At 40.1% G+C, this 27,415-nt stretch overlaps 1 protein-coding gene across 11 annotated transcripts in view; it reads right to left on the bottom strand.

The window, feature by feature from the left end:
- The window catches only part of LOC311438752 (uncharacterized protein), a 228,557-nt gene that overhangs the window by 60,640 nt on the left and 140,502 nt on the right, over window positions 1-27,415 (bottom strand). Inside the window, exon 1 of one of the 11 annotated variants that reach the window (XR_014694295.1) lies at window positions 971-1,100. The exons of 9 other annotated variants lie outside the window; for them this stretch is intronic. The gene's annotated coding sequence lies outside the window, so the exon portion shown is untranslated. Of the gene's footprint in view, window positions 1-970; window positions 1,101-27,415 lie in introns of those variants that run through there. One more of the 11 variants, XR_014694296.1, reaches the window with a different exon arrangement.

The following is a 27,415-nucleotide window of genomic DNA, read 5'->3' as shown; positions in this document are numbered from 1 at the left end:
AGTCCTTCTTCCCTGCCTCCCCCAGCTTCTCATGCTTGCATTTGTCTGATGCTTTCCAACATGTGGAAATGTTCTCCTTCAAACACACATCTCCTAGCTTTCAGTGAAAGCCAGATGTTTCAGTACTCCTTTATGTTTATTTAATTGGTGCCATTTAACATGAAAAAGTTAAAACATGATGATAAACGCAAAGCTATCGCCGTTGCAATCATTTACTTCAAGCCACAGATACTTGCACCTTACCCTGGCTTATCTTAGAATGAACAAAGACTACAAACAAGTATTTGTTTTCTGAAATTAGTTGTTAGGGAAGGTGCAAGTTTACATTCATCACTATATTAATTAGATCAATCTAATTGGTAATTAACTCTATTTAAAATGGAAAAAAAAAAAAAAAGTTTAGTCTAAGCAAATCCTAGTCTGTGTGTGCTTAAGAGACCAGAGTTAACTTCAGCAAGAGCACCTCACGAGACAGAAGGAGAGCAAAGAGTCACCTGAGAACTGACCTGGGACAGAGCAGAAGGGCCCACCAGAAGCAACAGTTGCTGTGCTTCTTCTGAGGGTGGATGTTACTGCTTTTCTGCTTTCTGAGCACCCTTCCAATGGAGGAATACTGGCCCCTGAGGCCTTGAAGAAGCAGCAGCTGCTGAGGCAGGGCTTTCAGGGAGTGCAGCATAAGTGAAACTGAGATCAATGAGTATTTATCTCAGCATTGAAGCTAGCTTGAGCAACCCTGGTTCCCTTCTTACAACCCTGGTTCCCTTCTCCTATCTTCTCAATGGTGCTGAACTACCACTGCTATAGCTGCATGGCAAGGAAAATCAGGGCACTCAGCCTAGTTAGGAAGACTACTTACATGTATAAATAACAACTATAACCCCTGCAGCTGTGCTCATAAATGCAGTAAACAGGTGGAGAGAGTAAAATACAGTATAAATGATCCCTAAAGACAGATCCTGGAAAGCCTTACCTGAAGGAAGGGTTCAGGTCATCCACCAGCCATGCAGACCCACAGAGAGGAGATCCCAGCAAGGGCTCCCTGGTTTGTGTTGCCTGAGCACAGTGGCAGCAAGGAGGAGCGAGCTGCGCTTTGGCATGCCCCGTCCCTGCCTGCTCCAGCTGCGCTGCAGTGACAGAGCACTGAGCTGTCTGTCAACAGAAAGAGGCATTTTTTTCCCTGTTGCGTAAGAAGCAGTCAGACCTGGCTGTTCTCACAATTTGTCTCCAGCGTGGCTCACTAAGAAGTATGAGACAGGAGCTAGCACATCTTTCTTATGAATTTCCAATTATTTTTCATAGGTGCTGCAAGCTCCGTTAAAGCTGTCTTCTGAGTTCACTGTTGGGAGTTGTGAGATTGTTATAGAGCCCAGGCCATCTCATGTAGCAAATTTCAAATATTTGCTACATAATTTTTTTTAGCTGATAATATTTATTTGATGCCTTTGTGTAGCAATGGAAAATGATACTACCCTACTACATAATTATAACTGTTCAGAGGATCCTTTAGTCCTTAATGACACAGAATAGCTGGATGCTGCAGCAGTGTTGCTTGAATGCCTGTTTCTTTAGAAGATGTATCATAACAGATTTATTTCAATTTCTGTTACCGCTCAGAGGCTCTCTTTGGCCTTTAAAGAGAATCCCAATTAATATCAAAGAGGAGTACTCACACATGAAATAAATGGAAAATACACCCCTTAAAATTTAATATGTACACAAGAAATTCTTATTAGCTATGGCTTTACTTAACTTTTATACTAGAATATTAACTACAATTGTGGAACAAGGAGTTTTTGAGCTTTCTCCCACAGAAGAAAATGGGGCACTGCTCATGCTCACCAACCTTGCTCATCTCAGAAACAATGCTAGAAACTGTGTAGGAAATGATGCACTGAGTTCCCCAAACAACATTAAAAAGCAGAATCACAGAATTGTCTAGGTTGAAAGAGACCTCTAGATCATCGAGTCCAACCTCTGACCTAACACTAACAAGTCCTCCACTACACCGTATCGCTAAGTTAAACATCTAAACGTCTTTTAAAGACCTCCAGGGATGGTGACTCCACCACTTCCCTGGGCAGCCTGTTCCAATGCCTCACAACCTTCTCAGTAAAGAAGTTCTTCCTAAGATCCAACCTAAAACTCTCCTGGCGCAACTTTAGCCCATTCCCCCTCGTCCTGTCACCAGGCACGTGGGAGAACAGATCAACCCCCACCTCGCTACAGCCTCCTTCAAGGTACCTGTAGAGAGCAATAAGGTCGCCCCGAGCCTCCTTTTCTCCAGGCTGAACAAGCCCAGCTCCCTCAGCTGCTCCTTGTAGGACTTGTTCTCCAGGCCCCTCACCAGCTTCGTCGCCCTTCTCTGGACTCGCTCGAGCACCTCCATGTCCTTCTTGTAGCCAGGGGCCCAAAACTGAACACAGTACTCGAGGTGCGGCCTCACCAGAGCTGAGTACAGGGGGACGATCACTTCCCTAGCCCTGCTGGCCACACTGCTTCTTATACAAGCCAGGATGCTGTTGGCCTTCTTGGCCACCTGAGCACACTGCTGGCTCATGTTCAGCTGACTATCAACCAATACTCCCAGGTCCTTCTCCGCCTGGCAGCTTTCCAACCACTCATCTCCCAGCCTGTAGCTCTGCTTGGGGTTACTGCGCCCCAGGTGCAGGACCCGGCACTTGGCCTTGTTGAACTTCATACAGTTGACCTCAGCCCATCGGTCCAGCCTATCCAGATCCTCCTGCAGAGCCTTCCTACCCTCGAGCAGATCAACACACGCACCTAACTTGGTGTCATCTGCAAACTTACTGAGGGTGCACTCAATGCCCTCATCCAGATCATTGATGAAGATATTAAAGAGGACCGGCCCCAGCACCGAGCCCTGGGGAAGGCCACTAGTGACCGGCCTCCAACTGGATTTGACTCCATTCAGCATGACTCTTTGGGCCCAGCTATCCAGCCAGTTTCTAACCCAGCGAAGCCTACGCCAGTTCAAGCCAAGATCAGCCATTTTCTTGAGGAAAATGCTGTGGGAAACAGTGTCAAAAGCCTTGCTGAAGTCAAGACAGACCACATCCACACCCTTTCCCTCATCCACCAAGCACGTTACTTTGTCATAGAAGGAGATCAGGCCTTCCCGCTGATCCTAACCCACAGGGACTCAACCTTATCATTCCCAGCCTCAAGTTCCACAACATCAAAACTTTCTCTGATATAGAGAGCCACACCACCACCCCTTCCATGCTGCCTGTCCCTTCTGAAGAGCTTATAGCCAGTCATTGCAGCACTCATGCACACAGTCATGTGCAGCTTTCAAGCAGCACAACATGGAGCATTTTGATCAGGACAGTATACATGTTGTCTCTTCAGTTAATGGCAAAAAAAAAAAAAAAAAAAAAAGGAAAAGTTAAAAACTACAACACCCAAAGGCCCACCACTACCCTAGAGGATTACTGAACTAAGGCTTAGTTAATGTCTAAAGCTCTCCAACATTTCACCTTTGGTACTCACTGCAGCAAATTATCTGCATTGTCCACTGTTGAAGGCTTTGCATCTTTTCTTACAGGCACAGCAAGGGACAATGAGCAAAAATCTCAGCAGCTCCCAAGGCTGTGCTCAACCTGGCTGCTTGAGCTGCATCAAAGCCTCACAAGTCCAAAAATATTAAAGGAGAAGGATTATACTGAAAGGCAAAAATCTGTCAGGGAATGCTGATTTATACCAGGGAAAAAAAGAAAACAAAACCAAAATTTGCCACAGTCCTTGCCTGTCTTGTTCTCTTACCTACTTTTGGCCTTCGTACAAAATCTGTGCACCTCTCAAGTACTTCTGATACCGAGTAGTAACCTCTCATAATATGCAGCTGAATGGACAGTATTTCATCTAAATGCCCTGTACTATATGGACATGCCTCCTCCCATGCCCCTTTCACAGAAATTGCTGTTTTCATGGAACTGTCAGCAATCAACATCCTGCTGTTTTTTTTCCTTCAGAGGAGAGGAGCCTGATCACCTACATGTCATTTTAGAGGGAAGTGAATTGTCAAAATAAAATTCAAAGCTCCAAACTGGAGGTTCCAGCATTAACCTTTCAGTTTACAGCCAAAGCTCAGAGAAATAGTGAAAGCCTGTGAAAATTAGTCTTTTCCCTGCCCCCCTGCCAAGTAGGGCTGCTCTTAAACTATAGTTTATTTTCAATAAAGGATCTAGACTGACCTAGCTGAAAGGAGACTCCTTTAGCAGTCTAGGAGGAGGTTTGGGGCCATAGAGCTCAAATAGTTTTTACAAACAGAACAAGAATCATCCTTTCTCTTTTTATAAGTTGAGGAGGAGCTACGTTCTCTCCTATTTAAAACAGAAATTCATGGTTAGATGAAGCAGGAGGCTTGACTCCTCTAATTCTCCACAAGCTGTGGCATTTCAAATCACCGTTTTCTTTTATCCAGAAGGAGGACAGGTTTCTCCAGGACAGGAATGTAACTCAATGCTTTTTGTTTGGTCTGTGCTATGGTATACCCCCACGCAAACTGATCAACATCTATTCCTCATCTGGTTTTCCCTCACATATAACATGAGCTTAAACATCTCAGAGTTGTTTGTAGGTAACAGCTGTGAAGTGCTTTAGAAAGCAAAAACAGTAACAGTTCTTTTCCTATTATCTCCATGACACACACAGGGATGATCCCATACCGGTGAGAAAACGTTGCATTCCTATAATGGCATTTATATTTAGCAGCAAAATTTCAAGGACTGCAGTAGACTGATGACAGTCAAGCTTGCTCATGCATCTTCAAGCCTGTATTTTCGTGTTAATCAATTGCTTTTATGTTTATTTTTATTTCCACAAGTAAAAGGTAGTTATAAGTATTCCTATGTCCTAAGGCATAAGTAAGGATAAAATACTATTTCAAGAGGACTGTGCTGGCTCCTAGAAATGCTGACCCCATTAAAAAAGGTAACACCCATACTAGTGTCACCTGTAGAAGCTTCAGCTTTTCAGCAAGCAGATTGGAGTGGTTCAAGAAATCTAGTCCTTAGAGAAAGGATTCACAGCTCACTCCAGCTTTATTAGATGCAATATGAACAAGCAGTGACTTAGTCAAGAACTGCTGTAGCTAGAGAAAAAAATGAAGACATTGAAAATGATGCAATTACATGTAGGTTTGGCATACGAACAGTCACTATTTCAAGACTATAAAAAGCTAAAAAAGTATGAACAATTCCACAGAGAACACATGGAAAAGGAGCTGGGAAAAGAAGCATCACAGAAACATCGCAGAGATATCAAAGATTCCTGTGTCGCAGACATGACTCTACTCAGTACCAGTAAGGTGCCCTTTCTAGAGCATGTGTTCCACCTCCATCACACAGTCCGATAGGAACAAGCAGTAGACCTGCATGTGTCAGAGAGAGCTTGATGACTTTATCTACACCCACAGGAAAGATCTAAAGATATAAAGTGCAAGAGGGATATTGCCACACATGGCAATAGCAACCATTATTAACAGAGGAAAAAGGAAGCCTCAGCACATCCCCACCCATAAATTCCAAGTATAAAACTGAGCTTTCAGTAATGGCAAGAGTACTCTTGAAGGTTACACAAATCATGCTTCTCAAAACGAGAAAGAAAAGTATTGGCAGGGATTCCCAAATGCATTGTGGGCCCATTAGATTAAAGAGCGGTATGATTAATGAGACAGAAGAAATGGATACTAGGGTACGGAATCTGTCAGAGATGTAAGGATTCCCAGAGAAAACTGCCAATCATACCATCTCAAGAAGTCACGAGTGGCCAGAACATTAAAACAGACAGGGAATTGGATGAGGAAATTATGAGTGCATAATTCACAGGGGGTTTTGCCACCAGTCTTCCTGGAGGCATCGTGCCCATGGCTGGGTTTAAAGTAGTGCAAGTGGTTAAGTCAGTCACTGTATTTGCTCATGTTTTCAGTTAAACACAAGTGTTTCATTTTAGGCCTAGCTAGATGAAGATGTGATGGAGGAAAATAATACACTCTTTCATACCCTGAATGCTGGTAAGGATGTCGGGAAGTTTGCTCTTTATTTCTATATGTAGAAAGTAAAGGTGTATTTTGAAGTAGGCTTACCCATTTAGAGTATATTCAAGGACCACATCTACATGAAACGTTAGCTGTTGGTGTGCTACTAATATATTTTTTATCCTGGTACATCCTGTCACAAGACATGCTATCCTGGTACATCCTGTCACAAGACATGCTATCCTGGTACATCCTGTCACAAGACATGCAAGGAGAGGAGTTCAAAGCATTTGCATGGCTGGTGAGCATCAAATAATGGTATAACATGCTTTGCAAGAATGGGGGCTGTGCAGTCCCACCTCCTTCACCTAGCTGTGACTTTAGATGCACTGTTTGATGTGGCTATGAGTATTTAGTATTTTAGGAATAGGCACAGAAACCTATGGCATACCACGAGTGAAACATGCCTTCTAGAGCAGCCACTCCTGCAAGACTGCAGGTGAAATATGCCTCTTAGGACCAAAGCTTACTTAACCATGCAGTGGCTTTAAAGGATTTGGGCCCAGTGTTCTCCTGGCGGGATGTGAGCATCATCCACTGAGATCAATGCTGTTACATGCATCTTGCAGGGCAAGAGTCAGTCTGTTTGCGTGTGATTTGAGAACACTTGCAAAAAAAAAACCACTAACAACATATGAGAGCTCTCAGTCATCCTCTAAAGGCTAGGCTGTCTGCCAAGAGAATAGCACATTAGACAGACACATCAATAATTCCCATCATCCATCCATCAAAAAAAGAAGTTTCATTTACCTTAAAATGCATATGTGGATTTTACCATACAGAAAAGGGCAACACTTGTAGGTCTCTGAACTATCATAATATAACAGGATTGGTTCCCCTTCATATTGCTCAGACACAGCCACTGCCTCAAGGAATTTATATTAATTCAGTGAATTCCATTTCTTCTTTGATAGGAGTAGGCTACTTAGCCATAAAGTGGCTAATCTCTATGGCTATATCTGGTCAAATGAGGTGTGCCCATGCATGATGTTTAACCAGAAAGTTTAACTGAAGAAATAGAATTTGAATATTAGCCAGTAAAAGCTTTTGGAGACATGGCAGCTATGGTCCTGTAAGCAAAGCTATTCCCAGCGCTAGATGGGAATTTTAGAGTATTTTAGAGTATAAAATTAGGTGAGTCAAATTCCAAGCTAGTGATTTCAATGCAACATTTAGAAGGTTAAATTTAAACTGAACGCTATTGAACAAGATATTTGACTGAATGAATTTGACTAAATGTCATTTGCTCTTTTGACACTAAGGATTTCAAAGGTCTTGCATAGCTATCTCGACTGAGGAACATGGCAGCAATGTTCAGTGTAGTATTTTGTCTCCCAGTAAGACATTTTGGTTAACACTGTTTTCAGATGACTGTGCCCCTGTTTCTCTTTCTGAAAAGGCAAGAAATTACTGGCTACTGCTAAAAAACATTTTGAACAATACAGGAAAAAAAAAAATCTAGTTTGGAGTGCCGATGTTTTCCTAGCAGTAGAGTTTAAAGAGTTGAAAAAGTAAGAAAAAAAATACACATCTGCCACCCAAAACAAAGCCCACAAAAGCCATACTGAAACTTCTATTTCTACAAGAAAATACTGACTTAGATCATCTGGAAAATGGCAATATGTAAAGATATTTATCCTCCTGAACATTAAGATACATCTGGACATGCATTGCTGTGAAGACTAATTAAAGAGTTTCTTTCTAGGTAGCCCATCTGATCCTAGTTCAGTTATTTAACTTAAGCCAGATCCAGATATTGCCGGGTCAAACGCCAGTCTTGTTGAGGGAAAAATAAATCAATAAGACTGACCAGCATTTATAGAAAGCCTGGTTTACATCTGGGCTGACCACTTCTGTTGGCAGTGATGATTTTCCACAATGTTGATGTATTAATGGGAAAACACTGCTCATTTGAGCAGGTATGAATGAGTTTGGGCTGCAGCAGCAGCAACTTGTGGCCGAACCACACATGTAACAGCTCCAACCCCGCCAACAGCTGGCGTCCTCCAGGCAGCAGAGCTAGCTACTCTGCATGCTCGGTGTGCTCTGTGCTAGGTACACTTTTCACACAGAATCACACAGAATCACACAGAATTTTCTAGGTTGGAAGAGACCTCAAGGTCATCGAGTCCAACCTCCAACCTAACGCTAACAGCCCTCCACTAAACCATTTCCCTAAGCTCTACATCTAAACGTCTTTTAAAGACCTCCAGGGATGGTGACTCCACCACTTCCCTGGGCAGCCTGTTCCAGTGCCTCACAACCCTTTCAGTGAAGAAGTTCTTCCTAACATCTAACCTAAAACTCCCCTGGCTCAACTTAAGCCCATTCCCCCTCGTCCTGTCACCAGGCACGTGGGAGAACAGGCCAACCCCCACCTCGCTACAGCCTCCCTTGAGGTACTTATAGAGAGCGATAAGGTCGCCCCTGAGCCTCCTCTTCTCCAGGCTGAACAAGCCCAGCTCCCTCAGCCGCTCCTCGTAGGACTTGTTCTCCAGGCCCCTCACCAGCTTTGTCGCCCTTCTCTGCACGATTTTTTTTTTTTGTGATTTTTATTCCTTTGAGAAACACGACAAAGATTCCTGGTAGTTTGTGTGCAAATGTTTAAAAAAATATACATGAAATATCCTTATGGGAGTAGAGATTAGGGAAAAGAGAAGAAGGAAAAGGAGGATGAGAGGCTTGGAAGCTGGACAGGTAGGTATGGGCAGGACATAATAGTTGAATGAGTCAACACCAGGAATTTGCATCCCCCCCTCTGTTCCTGCTTTTACAGTAACATTGAGCAATTAGGAATTGTCCCTCAGGCTAATTATCTACTAAATCCTTCTCGTCAAATCTCAAAACAACCCCAGATCCCTGCATAGTACTCAGGTAACAAAGGCTGCAGTCACTCAATGAACAAAAACAAAAAGGGAAGAGACAGAACAAGTCATATTTACAGTAAGGAGAATTTCTGAAAGCCTCTCCCATCCCACCCACTGTGAGGTGCTGTTTTTTAACGTCCCAGAGGAAGCAATATAGTAACTACAACCAGCAGTACAGCGTTTTCTCTCTAGGATATTTTAAATTCATTAAATACTAGTGAAGACATATTTGTCCTTGGAAGGCTTAAAAACAAAGCTTTTCAAAAACCATTCTGTGAGGCTCACGGAGGTAACAAGTGATGTGAAAAAGCTGAATATTAGATTCCAAGCACTGCAGTATGATTGAAATTTCATATTACCTAGAGGATAAAATAAAATCTACTAACTTGCTTTGAAACAATTTAAGCAAAAAAAAAAAAAAAAAAAAAAAAAGATTTCCTGATTTTATCAGTGCTACTGGAGATTTATTTGAAGCTAGTGTGCAGCAGAGGATCATTTCCTAAAATCATACGCTCTTTGGATTGTTTAAATGTTTACTATACACAAAATAAGATAGGATTTTGAAATAAGCTACTTGTTCCTTGACTCTACGCTGGCAAGACCCAACACAGGCCCATAGGTGGATGATTTTCTATTTGAGCAATGACCAAAGCTTCACTTGCTGGCTTCCAGAAAGCTCTGCTATCTGCTATGCAGCCTGTGAGACAGATAGGGGTACTAGAACAGGCAGCAGCTGTCTGTCAGGAAGACAAAGCCTTGAGCGATTGAGATGAGAAAAGCTGGGGAGGCAGAGTATTTTCTTCTTTCTTGCTGTTGGCAAAAGCAAAAAAAAAAAAAAAAAAAAAAAAAAAAAAGCCAAACCTTGTTCTTCTTTGTCTAAAAAAAATCACTAGACAATACACAACATTTATCTTGGTTTCCAAGCAGATAGGACACCTAAAAACATCTGCTATCTTACACCCGTGTCTCTCTAATAGAAAAGACATAAATAAGGCCAGGTTTATGGCATTTGCCTCTACTGCCACATGGGAAACCCACACTTGGGAATATTTACATACAAGGTCATTTTACAGCATCCACTGCACAATGCAGATGTCTGGGCGAAGGACGTGATTCCTTCTGGAGAAGGACCATGCTTTTGCATCAGAGTACACATTCACTTTACTGCAGATGGATTGCAACAGAGTCCTGATGCCATCTTTAACCTGGGCATACTGCCATGCTGCAAGTTCATTCCAGTGATGTACTGAGATAGCTTTGCTGCCTTTAGTCTCAAGTCTCTTTGGAGAAGGTCCAGGTAGGCTTTCCCTACTTTCTGACAGCTCTTGGCTAGCTCCTTCTGGACTCAGCAGTTGATTGCCAGATCTCCCACATTTCTGACATTGCTCCTCTTGATTCAGGTCTACCTGAACCACAAATAAATAATAATAAAATAGAACAACAAAACAACCTGAGGAATATGGGCCCTTCTTCAAGTCTGGTGTCTGATCTCCAGATGGTGAGCATCTACCAGCACCCACACCTTGCTTCATCTTTTCTGAGCCCCTCAGATGCCCTCCCAGCAGGAAGATGGAGGTGTTTCTGCACTCCTTCCTTTGCCTCTCACTGGCAACAGTGCAGGGAGGGCTCTGCTGAGCTGCTGGGTGTCACATGCAGCTCCTCAAAAGCAGATTTGGAGCAGAATTCCACCCGACTCCAGAAGAAAATGTAGAAAAGCCCAGAAAACATCCTGTAAATACACAACACGCTCCATCCAAAGGGCCAGGCCTTCACACTCGCCTGAACTGGTGACCGGGGTCTATGTTGTGCTACACAGACAGACAAGAAATTGTGCAAATCCAGATGATTATTTCTGGTGCTTTTAGTTGCTGGCTAACAGTTTGAAATATTTGCCTGCTTTTGGTAATCATCCAGGTTTGTGAAGTACTCAGAAAATATTCAATTAGCAATAAATTAATTGTGTTTTTAATTGCCCGCTCTTCTGTGATGAAATATAGTATAAGCATAGCTCAGATGAACATAAATGCAGATTATTATGCATGCCGAGTTGGAAGCTTTCCCTGAAAAGGTTTGTCTCAAGTCTGGGCTGAAACTAACAAAATAAAATGAAGGACAATCAAGGGGACTGGGGAGAATACAACTGCATTTTTAAAGCCACACAAATGGCTGCATTTGAGCTCGGGTCTGAAACGGGGCATGCATCAAGCCAGTCCCTCAGCACCAGGTTCAGCATCTTCAAACCGAAGCACCCCTTTCACCAGCGCTTCCTGTAAGGCAGGCCTTCCTGTAGGCCTCCAGCCAGCTGATAGAAAACACTTGACATGGGATAAACCCTCCCAACATCACTGGCTTCTCTGTATTAATGATGAATATGCGTGGGAGCTCATAAAAGCACCAAGGTTTGAATTCTAGCCTGATACAACACACCTCAATGAGCAGCATGGCTGAGGAAAGCAGGACACGACTTTCAGAGTGCCAACCACAGAGACAGTTGTTGCATTTCCTGGCTAACACCACGTGGAAGGAAAATGACAGTAATAAAACTGGTAATTAGATTTATAAAATCCTTTCTTTTTCTCAGTACTACTTGTTCAGTCAAAGAAATCCACTCAGAGCAAAGTAAATTGGATCAAAGAAATTTGTACCTATATATGACAGCACAGTTTGGCCCTTTTTTCTTAGTGTAAATTTGAACTGCAAAGCCTCTGAATTGATTTTCCAAGAAGAAAGCTTAAAAACCATATTTGAAGACTGTTGAAAGCATACACTGGTCTTTTGTATAAAAAGGAATACATTTGAATCTACATTTAACAAATCACTGGATATTAGTCACATTGAATTCAGTCTCTTGGCCACAGTAACATTTATTTAATCCTCATGTCTTATCTCAGTGGCAGAGCAATTCTGTATTTACTGTATTTTGTCGGAGAGATCATTAACTCCATTAATAGCAACAATCTGAAGATTTTCTAATTTACAATTTTTCCACTGATAGTTATTTTCTCAATGCCACGAATGGTTATGAATCTGAGTGGTGCCAAACCACTGCAGCTTCCATTGCCTTCAGCAAGAGTTGCAGCTGGTCTACAAATTATGGCCTTTTAGTATTATGTTTGTGTCAGAATGGCAAAGCCGTGAAGTGCTCACATAGCATTATAGTGGTTTTGAATTCCGGATAGTATTTTCTTGGAAATCTCAGGAAAGAATTAAATCTCTCCTCCACATCTTAATAAACTCTCTTTCCCTCCCTGCTTTCTAAACAAGGACTGCAAATTACTCTGGTCATATTACTGGCAATATTACAAGTATATTGCATGCTGCCACACACCATTCTCTAAACATTGTAATACTAAATACATCCATAAAGCAGCTGATATCAGCAGACCAAGCTGTGACATTCAGACATGCTATTAATGTTCCCGGGTATAGATGGCTTACTTGGTAAACCTACATCTTGATTTTCTTTTAACATTTTTATTGCTATTCAGTTGTACAAGTACTCAGCAGCACCTAGCCTTTTTCTTAACGCATTCAGTCATATAAATTGAAGTATTGATTTCTTCAAATAACCTAATGGTCTTGTTGAATTACTGGCAGACTATGCTGCACTTGTCTTGTTCTGGTTATCAGTACCCATTTAATCAAACCCTTAAGACGCTTAACAGAATGTAAGTACGGTAACCAATCTTTGAAAGACCCAAAAGCTACCACCAGCACCAACTGAGCAGTACAATGTATGGGTGGTTCATATTAAAAACAGAATTGACAGTGGAAGTTTAGTGGAGACAGTTCAATATAAATCTATTAAAAGAAAATAAAATACTTAAAACTCAATGTACAACAATATTCAAACAGAAAAATGTCAAAAATAAGACACTTTACTACTGAATAAATCGTAATTACAGGTGATACACAGCCTAACCTATATCAGGTCAATAATGCCCTACAAAGAATAAATATCAGTGATTGAAGCACAAATATCAAGGATGCAACATCTTTCCATTAGAACTAATACTACTAAGAACTATGCAAGAAATCTTGGATTGATCTAATGTGTTATAGTTAGACCTGAAGAAAGGAAACAGCTTATCTGAGCCAATCAATGCTCACATCCATATCCCTAAAATAAGATATATACCATTCATTTCCTGCTACTAAAAGCTAAACCAATAATCACTACAGTATTACATCCTCCTCCCAACACAAATGTGAAAGATTTGTTATATGACATTACACCACGAGCCCTCGTGTATATCTGCATCACAGCATTTGTGAGGGAGCAGCACTACTCAGGGTGCAGTCACTCAGGGGCCCCCATACACAAAGCACTGATGCAGGTACAGTTGTTTGGTTATCACTCTGATATGGCTTTACAGCATGAATGCTTATACCCAACTGAAAACAATTTCTCTATGTATGCACTCATTCACTCAAGGATGCTAACAAAGACATGGTTTAACAACAACAAAAAAGTTATACTTCACTTGTTTTATTTTTTCTTATAGTACAGTTTCTTCTTGTTCTACTGTCTTAAGTAAGCTACACTTAGAAAAAAGCCACACAGTACAGTAATACATCTTTTTTCCCCCAAGATACAGCCAACTTATTTTTCTTAATAGACATCATGAAAGTCTTTCATTAATATATTATGAAGTACTGTATTTACACTAAATTACACTGAATACATAAAAACATGAAATGCTTTCCAGAGTATTTTTATCAGTTCTAAGACTGCTATTATTCATGACACTAATTTTGCTAACCACACCAACCAAATAATGACTAAGATAGTTATTGACTCCAAATGCAACTTCTGAAGAAGGTATTTGAATGCCTTTCTAACAAAGCTAAATATTTGGAAACTGAGAAAAGGAATGACTTCAAAGCGTGGTGGGAAAACCAAAACAGTATTCTGACTAAAAGATACAAAAATTAGCAACTGCAAGTTAGCAGTTTAAATCTAGAAGTGAATACCCACTGCATTAGGATAAGGACCTGTCCAAGGTAAGTATCTGCAAAATACAAAGAGGGTCCAGTATGATGGGGGGGGGGGGGAAAAAAGCAGCTAACATTTTTTCCCCACTTTTCCCTTACATAGAAGACAGATAATATTTACTTGACATTTTAATGGTGTCAAAACCCTGATTGCCATTAGTGACAGCATATGCCACAAGGTCCAAATGTATATGTTGGATTGGAGCATTTGTTTTGAAATTCTGCATTGCATGCTTCTGCTTACAGTGCAGGATTTTTATTTTTTTCTGACAGTAGTCCTTTCAGCAGCTTTTTAATAAAGCATCAAAGAGTATGATGGAAGACTGAAGATAAGAGAACTGTACTCAAAGTTAAGCACTTTTCTTATTGGATCTTACAAGTTAGTTTCGCTACTATGTGACATGCAAGTGTTTAATTATTTGCGAGAAGAATTTGGATCTAATTGTTCTGTGCTAAGAATCGCCACTAAACACTGAATCAGTCTGACAATTTGTTTCTGTTTTAGTGCCTGCTAAGTTTCCAGGGTTATACTCTCAGATTTGTTATTTCAGACATCTTTGCAGAGCAGTTTCTTTATTGGTTATGGTCATATTTCCTCTTATCACTTTCTCTCTTTTACTTATTTTTAATAAATACAGACTTGCAGCACTCTAGAGCATTACTTCTCCTTAATGGAACATTTACCCTTGGTATATTTGGAAGCAAGATCTTCCATATACAGGCTTGCCTTATATCCTTGACATGCTTATGTCTCATAATTAGTAGAAAGAGAAATTTAGATGCACAGTGAATGTGTGGTGGGGCTCTCAGTCTGAACTATTTAGCAAAGCAATTACAGAATCAAAAAGTTCAAAAGGCACACAGGGAAGTGTCACAATCAGAAATGTAAATGAGCCATGATACTTGTAAGAAGCTAATTAATGGCCTAATAAATCCCTCTAGCAATGATTTAATTACATTAGAAATCTGGAAAAGAAGGAAAAGCAGCTTTTTCCTGTACATGGACAAAATTCTTTTAAGGATGCCTTATGATTCTGGCCAGCACTCAAATTTAGAGAATTATCTGGAAGAAAAATAAACAACAAAACAAACAAAACCCAAACAAATCCAACCAACAGAACTACAAATTAAAATGTAAAAATAACTTTGAGTGTTACTGAAGGATATGCTGATGAAAGAAGAGACCTTCAGGAGCAAAGCTGCAGCATCATCTCCTACTTGCAGGGATACTGAATTTTTCTATGGCCATGAAGTCACCCATGACTTCATGCTTTCCAGCATGAAAAGGCCCTGCTACATGGGCCTTTCTGGATTTCCTCCTGACTCACAGCCATCTCCTGGAAGCTACTACAAAAGGGTCAGCCTAAAGGAGGTCTACCTTTTAGCAAGCCCACGTGTCCTGAAAAGACCTGCTCCATAAACCCAGTGTCACATCCCCGGCATGTGCCCTACACATGGCAGTGGTGACCAGCCCCTGCGGGGACCAGATGGGCCTCTGTCGGCACCACTGGAGTATGGCACACTGCTCTGTCACAGCAAGATGTCAATGTCACAGCTTACAGTGCCTCTGCGGCTTGAAAGTAATCAATGCCTGCAATTCCTTTATTTATAGAAAGTTGTTTAAATACAGTGTACTTAAAGGAAGAGCCAGAGACCAGTAAATGTCTCTTAAAAGAGACAGGTTGTTCCATATCAGTAAAAGAAAGGGCAAGATGACCTAGGAATCCTTCCTGCTTTCAATTCTGTTACTGACTAACAAGGCAAAAGTAAACTATTTATTGTTTGTTTGCATCTCTTGCTAGGCAAGACTCCTGCATTGCACTGGTCCTTCTGCATGGAAACTTTGAAAGATAGTGGACATTTTGGGATTAGCAGCCTCTCTCCATAGCATGAGCTCTATTTGCTCAGGAGTGACTGATGATATATTTCACTATGTCAACAATTTCTTCCAGTACAGCTTATTGGCCAGTCTGACTGGCTGTTTCATGCCAAACATGTGTAATCAGATTGAATCATTTGTTGGTGAGCCAAATTTGTACAGTATAGTTCTTTCTCCAACTTCAAGATAACCCCTGTAAATCTTGAGCACTCAGATTTTACTCACCATCTTCATTGAACGATAATTGTATGAGCTCAGGAGTATTTCTGTGTAAAAATTTCATATTAACATTTTGCATATAGAAACATCATTGCAGTCAGATACGAGGCAAGAAGATGTAATTTAAACCTCCTTCTTTCATTATATAAGAAGGAAAATCTCTTAAAAATTTTAAGGAGACCTTTATTCAAAAGTACAAACTTTGGAATGGAGCTTATGTGACTGGGGCAGGGAAGAGGGTGTGATTTTCACACTTGCATGTTACTGCTCATGAAAATGAGGATGCCAACTGATATTTCTATAAAACTAAATACAACCCCTGGTTGTGCAAACTGATTAGACAAAGATTGTCAGCCCTTTATTGCATTATCTGCACTAGAGTCAAATTTAAAACATTTGGGGCAGATGCGTGATGATGCAGAACAAATATATCAGCCCAATGACATTACTTAGAGCTTCAGTCCTTCACTAGGGACATGAATGATTTAAGTTCTTCACCTGAAATGCCTTAAAATTAGGAGGTACACTGGGTATCTTAAAAGTGCTAGTCAGTAGTGAGTTATGTTGTCATTCACTTGCATGCTTTTTCTCCCACGGCTGACTCAGACATATTACAAATTTTTATTTATTTATTTTTTTAATGTTGAATGCAAGAAAAAAAGAGTTGATCTGGTGGCTTCACTTTTACTTGAATCTGAAGATGTGTTGCTTTCCTGAGCAAGGCATTTGCATTTCTCTCAACTTCTGCTTCCTGTTGGAGCAGATTTTAAAGCAGGGAGAAACAGGACTCAGCAGGTGTGGAGGGTGCTGTACAGGTGCCATGAATAAACAAAGTTAGAAGACTTTTGTCAGCCTGAAATACTCCCTAGGATTAGGCTTAGTAAAATAACAGTTGTTGTGATGTCAGCTGAGGCTTACCACTGAAAACATGCAATTTTAAACAGCTGTGGCTCCCAAACTATGTCAGATACCAGCCTGTATACCTCTGCATTTACCCCCTCGAGTCTGTGTTTCTCTTTGTCTATAAAAACAGTGGATCAAATTATCCTTTTGGGTAATTCCCCTGACTTAAACATTCCTTATTTCTTCTGAGCAGCAATGTGTATAAGTGGGGCTGACTACCTTGTCTGTGACATGCTCCCAGCATGCGCATAGATTTGATTAGAATTAGTAGTTGCAAAGCTATTAAGGTGTCTGAATCTGATCGGTTATAATTAGAACAAAACTGTCACAGTAACAAAGCAATGTGAAGATGTGCTGTTCCATTAGAGAGGAAGCAACTGCAGAAGAGCCACTTTGCAAATACAACATTTTGTAGAAATAATAAATCTGATTAACTTTCCAGGACATAATGTGTGTTTGAAGAACAGCTCAAATTTAGAGATAAACTAGCTTGGACATTTCCTTTCTGTGACAGGTCCCACTTGGAGAAAGTATTTCCAAGCACAACTGCATGCAGAATATGACATTTTGAGTACTCTGAAACATTATAACATTATCGTTTTCATTTCTTAAACAATAAATTTCAGCACTCCTGAAACGTTGATGATATATTGCTGTGGCCAGAAACTGGCTACTCTGAGTCAGCTGAAATTTAACAAGTGTTTTATTCACAGTGAAGCACTACTTTCAGGGAGCTGTAATTTGTAAGAACATCTTTCTATCTTTCTCCAGTTCTGATACATTCAACAGCCAAGGACTCACACTGGAGTGCATATCCCACTGAAGGTACTGCTAACAATTGATTACAGCTCACAAGCCAAACAGAATCAGTCAGAAATACTGTTATTTGTTACAGCCTTGAAAGTAGTTATAATAAAATATTTTGTTACAAAATACTAAAATACTCTGATCGTTCAAAATATTTTAAGGCCAGTAATTGATACCATTCAGTTTTCCAGAAGAATCTTCCATCCTAGAAACTCCATTTCAAATACAAGTTTTTACACATTTATATACAACTAAACCATCTCTTATCCCATGACAAATTCAGTCATGTGGACGAGCAACCACACAGTATTTTTCCAGATGGAAACCCCAGTCGACATTGTGCAATCAGAGACATAGATCTCCATGGACTGGGCTTCACTGGGTAAAATCAAGCCCTAGTTACAGCAGTGGAAATACAAAAATAGAGCTTAATGTTTTGAGTCTTTTTAAACAGTTTTGGTTAGGAAAAATTGATTTTTATATAATGGGTATATTTCTGTGTTTTTCTAATGATATTTGTGACATCTTTGTGTATTTAAAGAGAAGAAAAAAGCTGGAAAAATGCATGTATTAGCATCATCCCATGGGGGACAATCCCATTCAGATCTTTCCCATTCAAAGATTTTTTGCTGTTTTCCTCAGAAGTATTTTTTCTGAGGGATCTGAGGGCAAAACTGTGGACACCTTGAGGTGTGAGACACCTGAAAGCACAGCAGTGTGTATACTGACAAATGCAGCAACTTGCCACGAGTGGACCTTCTCCCCACTGTCTAGCAAACAAACCACTTAAAAATGCAGAAGAGCCAACAAAGGGCAACGCTTCCTGGTATGTCATTGATTTCATTGCAGAACCAGACGTTTTATTTCACATGAACTCCCCACAGTGCCAGATAGCTTGATTGACAAACGGAGCCAAAAAATAAGTAAATACAATGGAGGAACCATTAAACTTATGACCATGGTTTCAACAGTCCACCACCAATGCCTTGCCCTGGCCAGCAGTGACACAGCGAGGTGAATCTCAAGCCTGGCACGGGCACTGAGCCCCAGTCTGCCCCAGAGCTTCAATGCCAGGAAAGCTCGTGTCTTAATTCCGGACCTGGCACTCACTCACCGTATTTAATCATATGCTGCATTGAGTATTTATGAAGAAAAAATCCATACGTGATTGACTATAATAAAAAGGATATAACAGTCTGTCCACAGTTCAAGATGAACGCCAAATACACAGAGCTTGCACTGGGGCTCTGTCACTGGACAATGCGCCCTGCTGCCCTCTGCTTACTTTGGCTGAAAGCTGTGATGAAATCTCTGATATTTTATTTTTCCTGATGTAAGATGCTATAACTGCCTGCATGGTGGGTTTTAGAAACCCATTATGCTGTACGTAGGTTTCCGGGGCAACACTTGCAATACAGCCTTCAGTATCTGATAGTTATTTGTGTTGACAAACCACATACAATCTGCCATTACTACAGCTGTTGACTCTAGCACTTCAGGGTTTTAAAACTTTTATAAGAGTGAAGGTTTTGTTTCATTTAATAGTGACAGAAACTGAAGCAGCTGTTGATAGAGCTGCTCTGGTATATGACTACTGCACAAGTTATCATGCCTTGCTATTTCCTTGTGGGTTTTTTGTTTGTCAATGGAAAATGCAACATCAGCTACATTTAGATATTTGTAACTTGTAACAGACATTAATACACAATTAAAAGAAATAAAAAACACTAAATAAAAGCATAAAAAATGGAAAAAAATAATCTGATCATACATCCTTACCAGTTCCTAAGCAAAACAAGAGAAATAAACCACTATTTTAGACTAACTTTCTTTATAATACCTCTAATATTGAAATAAAGAGGAAAAGAGAGCCCCAAATCTGGCACGCAAACCAGCATCCAGAAAGGAGAAAGATCTAGCCCTGCAACAAATACACAAAAGCATTCAAGCAGCAGACATCAGGTGTTGCCAGCTGATGGCTGCCTGGCTTCCTTGCTAATTCTGTGTCAGACACGAGACATCTGCGGGAGCAGTGGGGCCCAGGCGTGGCCCAGCCCCTTGCAGGCAGCTCCCTCCCCAGTACTGTGCAACCCCCTCATCCATTGTCTCTCTCAGAGGAGGAGGAGGAGGAGGAAGGGCTTGTATGCCTCAGGAGACACACAGGAGATGTCTCATCCTCTTTTTCTCCTCTCTTTTTTTTGGTATAATCCCAGCTATACAGCAGGGCTGATCTCATTTAGAAGACCTCACAGGGCTGATCTCATTTAGAAGAACACAAACATCAAGGAAACAGCAACTTTTATAATGGATCAAAACAAAGCTAAATTTAACTTTTTCTTAATAGCAGTACTGAAGGACCCAGGACATGAAAATTAAGGGTAGAAGATGCATTTGAAGCCACCAAAAGTGTTACCAGACAGCTTCTTAATCCCCAAATTGTCACGTCAACTTAAACCTGTCCCCTGGCAGGGATTCAATTCTTTCACAGAGCACATTACCCTTTGCTCACATGGTGGCACGACCATCCTTCCAGAAAGCCGCCATGCCTGAGGCATAGGCTAGCAATTCAGGAACCAGAAGAGTCAGGTAACCCAACTCAGAGGCCTGCCAGTTTTTGGCAGCACCACACACCCATTACAGGAAAGCTCTAGGGGTATTCAGCTGGTGGCAGGCACCCTGGGGAGCCCCTGCAGCCTCCTTGGCTGACAGGACCACCTGTAACCAGTGCAGGTGCTTCCACCTGTATTCAGGGCCTATCACCATGCAGTGCAGCCCAGGGCATGTTTTGCCCTGCTGCTACACCAAAGATAATTCCTCTCCAGTAGGAAAAGGGAGCTTTATTCTCACAAGCCATGGGTTATGGATGGTTTTCCTGTTTCTAATCTTCTAGTTTTTAAACAGGAGAGATATATGATGCGTATCTGTTCGCCTGCATATCCTAGAAAACATACAAGTAAGCCTGCACCTTTCCCAAGTTAGATGTGTAACAGAGCACTATCACTGTGCAGCAAAGCCACATTTGCAGCCACAGCACAAATATCCCTGTGTCAGACACACAGGAGAGACCGCTCCCTGCCTCCATCCATTTTCCTGAAGGCACTGACCACTCTCTTCTCTTGTCTCTTGCTTCCCAGGGAGCATTTTTTCTCATCATCATCCCCAGTGCCTTCTAGTACAGGACAGGACTACCAAAAAACTTTTCTAAGCATTCACTGACCTTCTGCTCATCACCCTTTTTTTTTTTTTTTTTTTTTTTTTAACCTAATCTCCCGTTTTAAGGCTTCGTAACAACTGCCCAAATGATATTTTGTCCATAAACTATTTTCCTATTGTAGCTTCCAATCAGTCGTATAGATTTCTGTAGGCACTTTAGTTGAAAAGTTCTATGAGAGGACACTGACTTTTTTTTTTATTTACATCATCTAAGTCATACATTTTATAGTTTTCAGGAAGTTGACATTTTCAAAGGAAAGATTAAGAATGAATTTACCCTTTTTCTTATCTAAAAGTTTTATAAGAATTTCACTTTAAAATATATTAATTTGTGACACACATGATTTTATATTTTTTAAAGGATCTGTTTCTTAAGTTTCTAATAACTCAATATGCACGTATATATTTACTCTAGTCATCAGCTTTATTACCAACTATCCTCACCCTGCATGGACTTGATTGCCAAAAAGGGGCACAATAATTGAGCCTTCTGCCACAAAACCACACACATCTATGGATACAGCTAAAAAAGAACAGTTTTGTACTAGGACATTTTTCTTTGAGAGGTTATACAGGTTGATTTGCTATTTTCTGTTCTATATGTTCTATATAGACAAAATGTTCTATATAAACATTTTTGTTCATTTGTTGTTCTTCAGATACTCCTACTTTATGAAGTACAGAATACAGTATAAGTGTGTATATATTTTTTACAGAAAATAAATCCTCCTTTCTTCTTTCCTAGACTACCATTTTTAGTTTCTGAATAAAATTGGTCATTTATGTTATACTCTATATATTAGAACCAGCTGATCAAAGACAAATTTTATGACATGAATGTCAGAGTAAACATTTAAACATTTTAAAGTGTAGACACTGACCTGAAGGAATAGAAACTAGAACTGCAAACTCATCTTGATCTTTGGGCCTTTTTTTTTGTTTGTTTGTTTTTGTTCTGTTTTGTTTTGTATTTTTTTAAAGGAAAAGAGAGAGAGAGAAATCTACAGTTTAAATAGCTGCTTCATTGTGTTTTACATTGAAATCACACAGACTTTTAGAAAAGGTGCATATATATATATATATATATATATATATATATATATATATATATATATATATATATCAAATGCAGAAGTCACAAAGAAAAGAAGCAAGCACCAAACTGCAAAATGACTTGTAGACACTGCAGCCATTGGAAGTGCTTACAGTTTTTCACTGATGGAGCAAAAAAGAAACAGCAGAAAACATAACTGAACATCTCCATTTATTGTTTTCAGATAGCTTTATTTACAGAGTCCTTATGACCATCCTAAAATTGCTTCTCAAAGCCTGCAAGCTCTGCTACTGCAGAAGAGATTGGAAAGCACATTTAGCTTATAAAGAAACCAAAGAATCTCTTTGAGTAGCTCTATAATAAGTGACTCACAAGAACAAGCCAGCCAGGCTACATGCTAAATATGTATCTTGGAACAGCTCATTTATTAGGAAAATTTTGTCCTGAATTTAACCATATCTGTTTCAACAAAATATACCAAAATATCACCTCTGACTGCCACCATATACCTTATGTTGCATTACTTGTTAACCTGGCACTGTTTTATTTTGTATTTTTATTTTTTTAATTTTGAAATCATGTCTGGAATAATTCATGAACCCCAAAATACATAATCTTGACAAATTATCCTAAGAAAGTTGAAAGATTCTCAGTTTCATTTCATGTGCAGCACAGTATAAAAATTATTTGGATAATCTCAAAATGAACTGAGCTCATGAGGCTCTGATTTCTCTACATTCAGAGATCTAAACAAAAGTTAAATAACTGATTTGTATCACCACTTTATATGTGCATTTATAAGTCTCTGCTAAACACAATAAAGAACTCTCAGCAGATAGTATTTTTATTTGTGTGTGGGTGTACTGCAGTTCTGCATTTCATTCTCTAAGCAGTACTTAGCAATATTTATCCTGTTACTGGAGTCTTGCATAACATACAGCTTTTACTTGTAGATACAGTGTCAACTTTGGAATACCAACAGCATAATATTCTTTTTTAAAAGGCAAAGTTTTCACTGTGAAAATCAAGTGTACCAAACTAAATTCCTGATACGTTGCTTGAGATTTTTGCTGGATACTATATGGTAAACCCTGTCAGGCTTTCAGATTTATCATACCAAATGGCAGTAAAATTCACCGTGACGATCATTCTAGAGAATAGGTCTGTGAAATATTCCATTATGCTGTCTTATACCCAGTCTCAACTATGTTGTCATCAACCTCAAATCCATTGGCCAGAATAATTCAGGTCAGCTTCTGGTGACTGACCAAAGGCAGCAGTTTGAAACAGGATAGCACACAAATCAGCCTGCAGCACCCCACCGCGTTGCTGCCTGTAAGCAAAGATGACTTCAAAGGAGAAACTGGCAATGCACAGAGCAGCTGCTGGAAGGGTTTGATCAAGAAACCTCTGAGAGCAGGCTCAGCAACGTTATTGCTTTCCTGAGTATGTATTTCTTATCACACAAACCACCAAGACTAATCCCTTTGTGCAATGGACATCTTCTGTTCAGCATCATATGAGTTTCTTGGACAAAGTCCATCATTTAGATGTTGGCTATTGCACATGCTTATTTTCAAAGGAGTTTCTAATCCACTGATGTTTAAAAGATTTATTGGTTTAATTATTAGTTTATTTTCTGGTTTATTATTATCCTTTGATGTTACTGGTTATTACAAAGCTTCTACAAAAGCACTTAATTACTCATGCCATTCAGAGATCTATCAAAGTATGATTTAAGTCAGCACATACAGTGCTCAATGAAGAGGAGACTGCAAATCCTTTTTCAGTCATTAAGGAAAAGAGAATATTTTGCAGAACATTTTCATAGTGGTGAAGTGAATAACAGATCTACATGGGGAAGGTCCGAGTGAACACAAAGCCAAGGAAAGGGGAGAGAAATTTTCCAAGTGCAGCTACCTGATTGCTCCAGAGCAATATATGGGTAAGGTCACTACAAGACACTGTCCATCAGGCATCCCTGTCTGCACAGACTCAGGTCTGCTGTGCTGAATGCATACTACTTGAAACAACAATTTGAAAAGAGCTTCATGTTCTCACCATAAGGGAAAACGGAAAGGTATCTAACCTCCATTTCAGCAGGAGAGCTGCTGTTGCACAGTGTGGAGTTAAATGTCTTCCAGAAGAAAGATGACTGGTAACAGGAAGTGTTCTGAGTTGCTGCAAACTGGAAAAATGTATTGTTCATGTCACAAAGAAAGAACAAAAAGCTTATCATGCATCCATGTATATTGTTTCCTAATGCTGCATGGTGCTCATCAAGTTACTGCTGTTTTTGTTGTCGTTGTCCAATCCAAATCTATTCCAAAGGATATGCACTTTAACATATCCACTAAAAACACAGACTTCAACATTTGGCAGTAAAACAACAACACTAAGTCCAACTCTGAGAAAATGAAATCTCTCATATCCTTTAATGCAGAACTGAAGAAAGGTTGTCAATCTGAATGCTAGCAGGTCATCGTACTTAGTGTTCACAAAGAAAGTAGCTAACTCCTTAGTAGAAAAATATTCTGGGGTTTACGCTGTTCTCACAACTCCATCTCACCATCTGAAGATGTTCTTACTGATACAACCCTACTGGGATCACACTGAGAGCAACTCTCTCTGGTTCAGATTAATTTAGATCTTCATCAGTTTAAAAACAAAACAAAACCAACCAACCACCACCACCAAGAACACTTTTAACTTATTAAAATAAGAACTGGCCAAACTAATCAATGAAGCACCTGCTTCAGGTGCTGTCTCTGGACACTCCATGTAAAAGCAGCATGTGTAGAGGGAATGCACTCTAGTGCTTTGGTATAGGGAGGATACAGTTGCATATTACAGACCTGCCCTCATCCAAGTGCTAGGAATTCTGCAGCCATCATAACATCAGGTCAGCTTTTAACTTATCCTAGTGCTGGAGAGGGTAACTACTGGATTCTCAGTATTAAATGACAAAGCAAAAGATACTTAGCTCATTTAAATTGTATTTCTCAAAAGCTCATTTCATACTAGACAATACCACCTGTGACACAATATCTGTACAAGAGGCTTTGATCCAAAGCTCTACCTTTATTATTACACTTAGTATCAGTGTGGTGACAGTAGGTAGCAATATTCAGCACCCCTTTTTGCAGGCTATTGGAATGAAACTCCAATTTGTGCTCTCATTTCAGCTGACATGCAGAGAGCAGCTTCTAAGCCATCAGCTTGTCAGACATCAAATCTTGAATGTCAGTCAGTACATACAAACTTAATTCAGGAAAGACCGAGATATTGCTTCTTGCATCCAAACACTGTTTAAAGCCATTAGATATGCCTGCTATTCCCTTAGATGGAAATCAAATTGCTCCCACACTCATGCAGAGTCTGAAGGTCATACATCACCCTTGGAAAAGCATGCAATCTGTATTTAAAAAGTTTCACAGTGTATCTTATGGGAGATAGCTAGTTTGTTCCCATTTAGATTACATTGTATACTAAGAAAGAGTTAGTACTTGATTAGTCTTAATTTTGCCTCTTATATCATCTGCTTGTCTATGGAACTTTCCATTTGGTACATCAACACAACATCCTCATACATGAATCCTCTAAGATAGAGGAAAGCCATCGATGCACACCCCCAGACTTGGAGTTACTGCAGAGATTACCAGTTCTGTGAGAAGCTGCTACATAAGATGCTTTCTAAGCTGGGAAGGTGTACCACACTTGCTGTCAGGCTCTGGAGCTGAGGCTGCAGTCTCCTCCACCCTTAACTCACCCAGTCTCTCCTATTTACTGTTGCCAGGAAAGAGACATCAGATTCTCACTGGAGGGTCAATTACTGACATCCTCAGATAACACAATTGCAGCCCACCTGAAATTAAACACAAGTCTTTGCTCACAGTTTACAGAAGGGCAAGGTGACAGAAATACAGCAAATGCCTGAAAGGGAGACAAGGGAACAACCTCCTAACACATTACTGCTCTTGGGCTGCAAACACATGCAGATTTCTACAGGAAAGCCACCTCTCTGTCTTTCCCCAGTAGAGCCGTGACTGTAACATATGGTGGCACTGTGATGCATCATTATAAAACACATCTACACACCGATTTCCTTGCTTTTTACGAAAACTGTTCAAAAATTAGAGTCCACATCAAGTCTTCCTGATCTTGAAGGTCAGGTACATCACAAGTATATAGCATTTCTTCTTTCTAGACACAAACATACAGAATATGATTGTCCTGCCTCTATTTTATTCCTTTGTGTTTGGTCTCTGAATCAGTGCATTCATTTTCTCTCAACTACTTGGCTAGCAAGAATGCCTTGAACACGTTAACTAATTTGCGTTTATAAAGAATGCTCATTAAAACTCTTCTCTACAGAAGTCCATCACACTTGAAATCAGCAGCCTGTACCTTCTACTTGTTTGTCCACCAGAGCTCTGGACAAGAGCCTGTTTTATGTGATAACACACAGGCAGGCAGCCCAGGTAAGATTAAAATTCACTGTACTCCTCCAGAGTTAGTTCGAGGCCTCTTTCTAGCACACAGCTGAAACAACTTGACAGCAATGGTAAGTAGTATTCCTGGAGGCTTGGTGAGAAGCCTGAAGGAGCCTTGGCTAGCTTTTTTGAGAAACCTCATAAGGGTCAGAAGGAGCTCTGGAGGGTTGAGAGTAGATCAAAGAGCATGAGACAATTTAATGGATTTTGAAGAGAGCTAAACTCACTGGAATTTGAGCAGATGAGATAGGCAGGAAGGAGTAACTGGGTTTGAGGAAGCTCTGCTTGGGGGGAAATCTGCACATTTCAGGAACTGCCCGAAGCCTTAAAAGGTCAGATATGAAGGCTGGTACCTCCTTTGACTGTTCCTTTCTCCACCAACTGTTGGGGAAGGAGATCCCACAGATACACTGCCAAGAGTGATTTTTACCCATGAAGGTCTCCCTCCTCCCTCACACCCTGAACTCCTCCTGCCATTACCACCTGTGGCTGCCTCTGCAATATTTTTATTGCCCACTTCAGTAAAGATGAATTCACCTTTGGGATGAAATTATATTCAAGGCAGATAAAGTCAAAAATCTTTCAGTTTCTGCACTCAGACCAAAATGTGATGTGTTAATCGCTGATAAGGTCTCAAACAGAAGGCATCTCTCAAACGAGAGTTTGCATTTTTCCATCTGATCTATGTGTCTAAGGGCAAATGAATACTCTAAAAGTAAGATTATTCAAGTAAGCCTGCTTTGTTAGACGATATTAATCTAAATGTTAATATATTTCTACAACGGATCTGATGTGAATGCATTTTTGCTCAGATGGACAATAAAAACACCATTTTGTGTCATTACCTTAATTTTTAGATTTGAAGTAATTGTATTATGAACAAATTATCTTTGGTCTTACAAGCTATAAGGAATGTAAATCTTTATA

This window comes from Aythya ferina, assembly GCF_964211825.1.
Source record: "Aythya ferina genome assembly, chromosome: 6".
Classification (NCBI taxonomy): Eukaryota; Metazoa; Chordata; class Aves; order Anseriformes; family Anatidae; genus Aythya; species Aythya ferina.
This window is presented reverse-complemented; position numbering and strand designations above follow the sequence as displayed.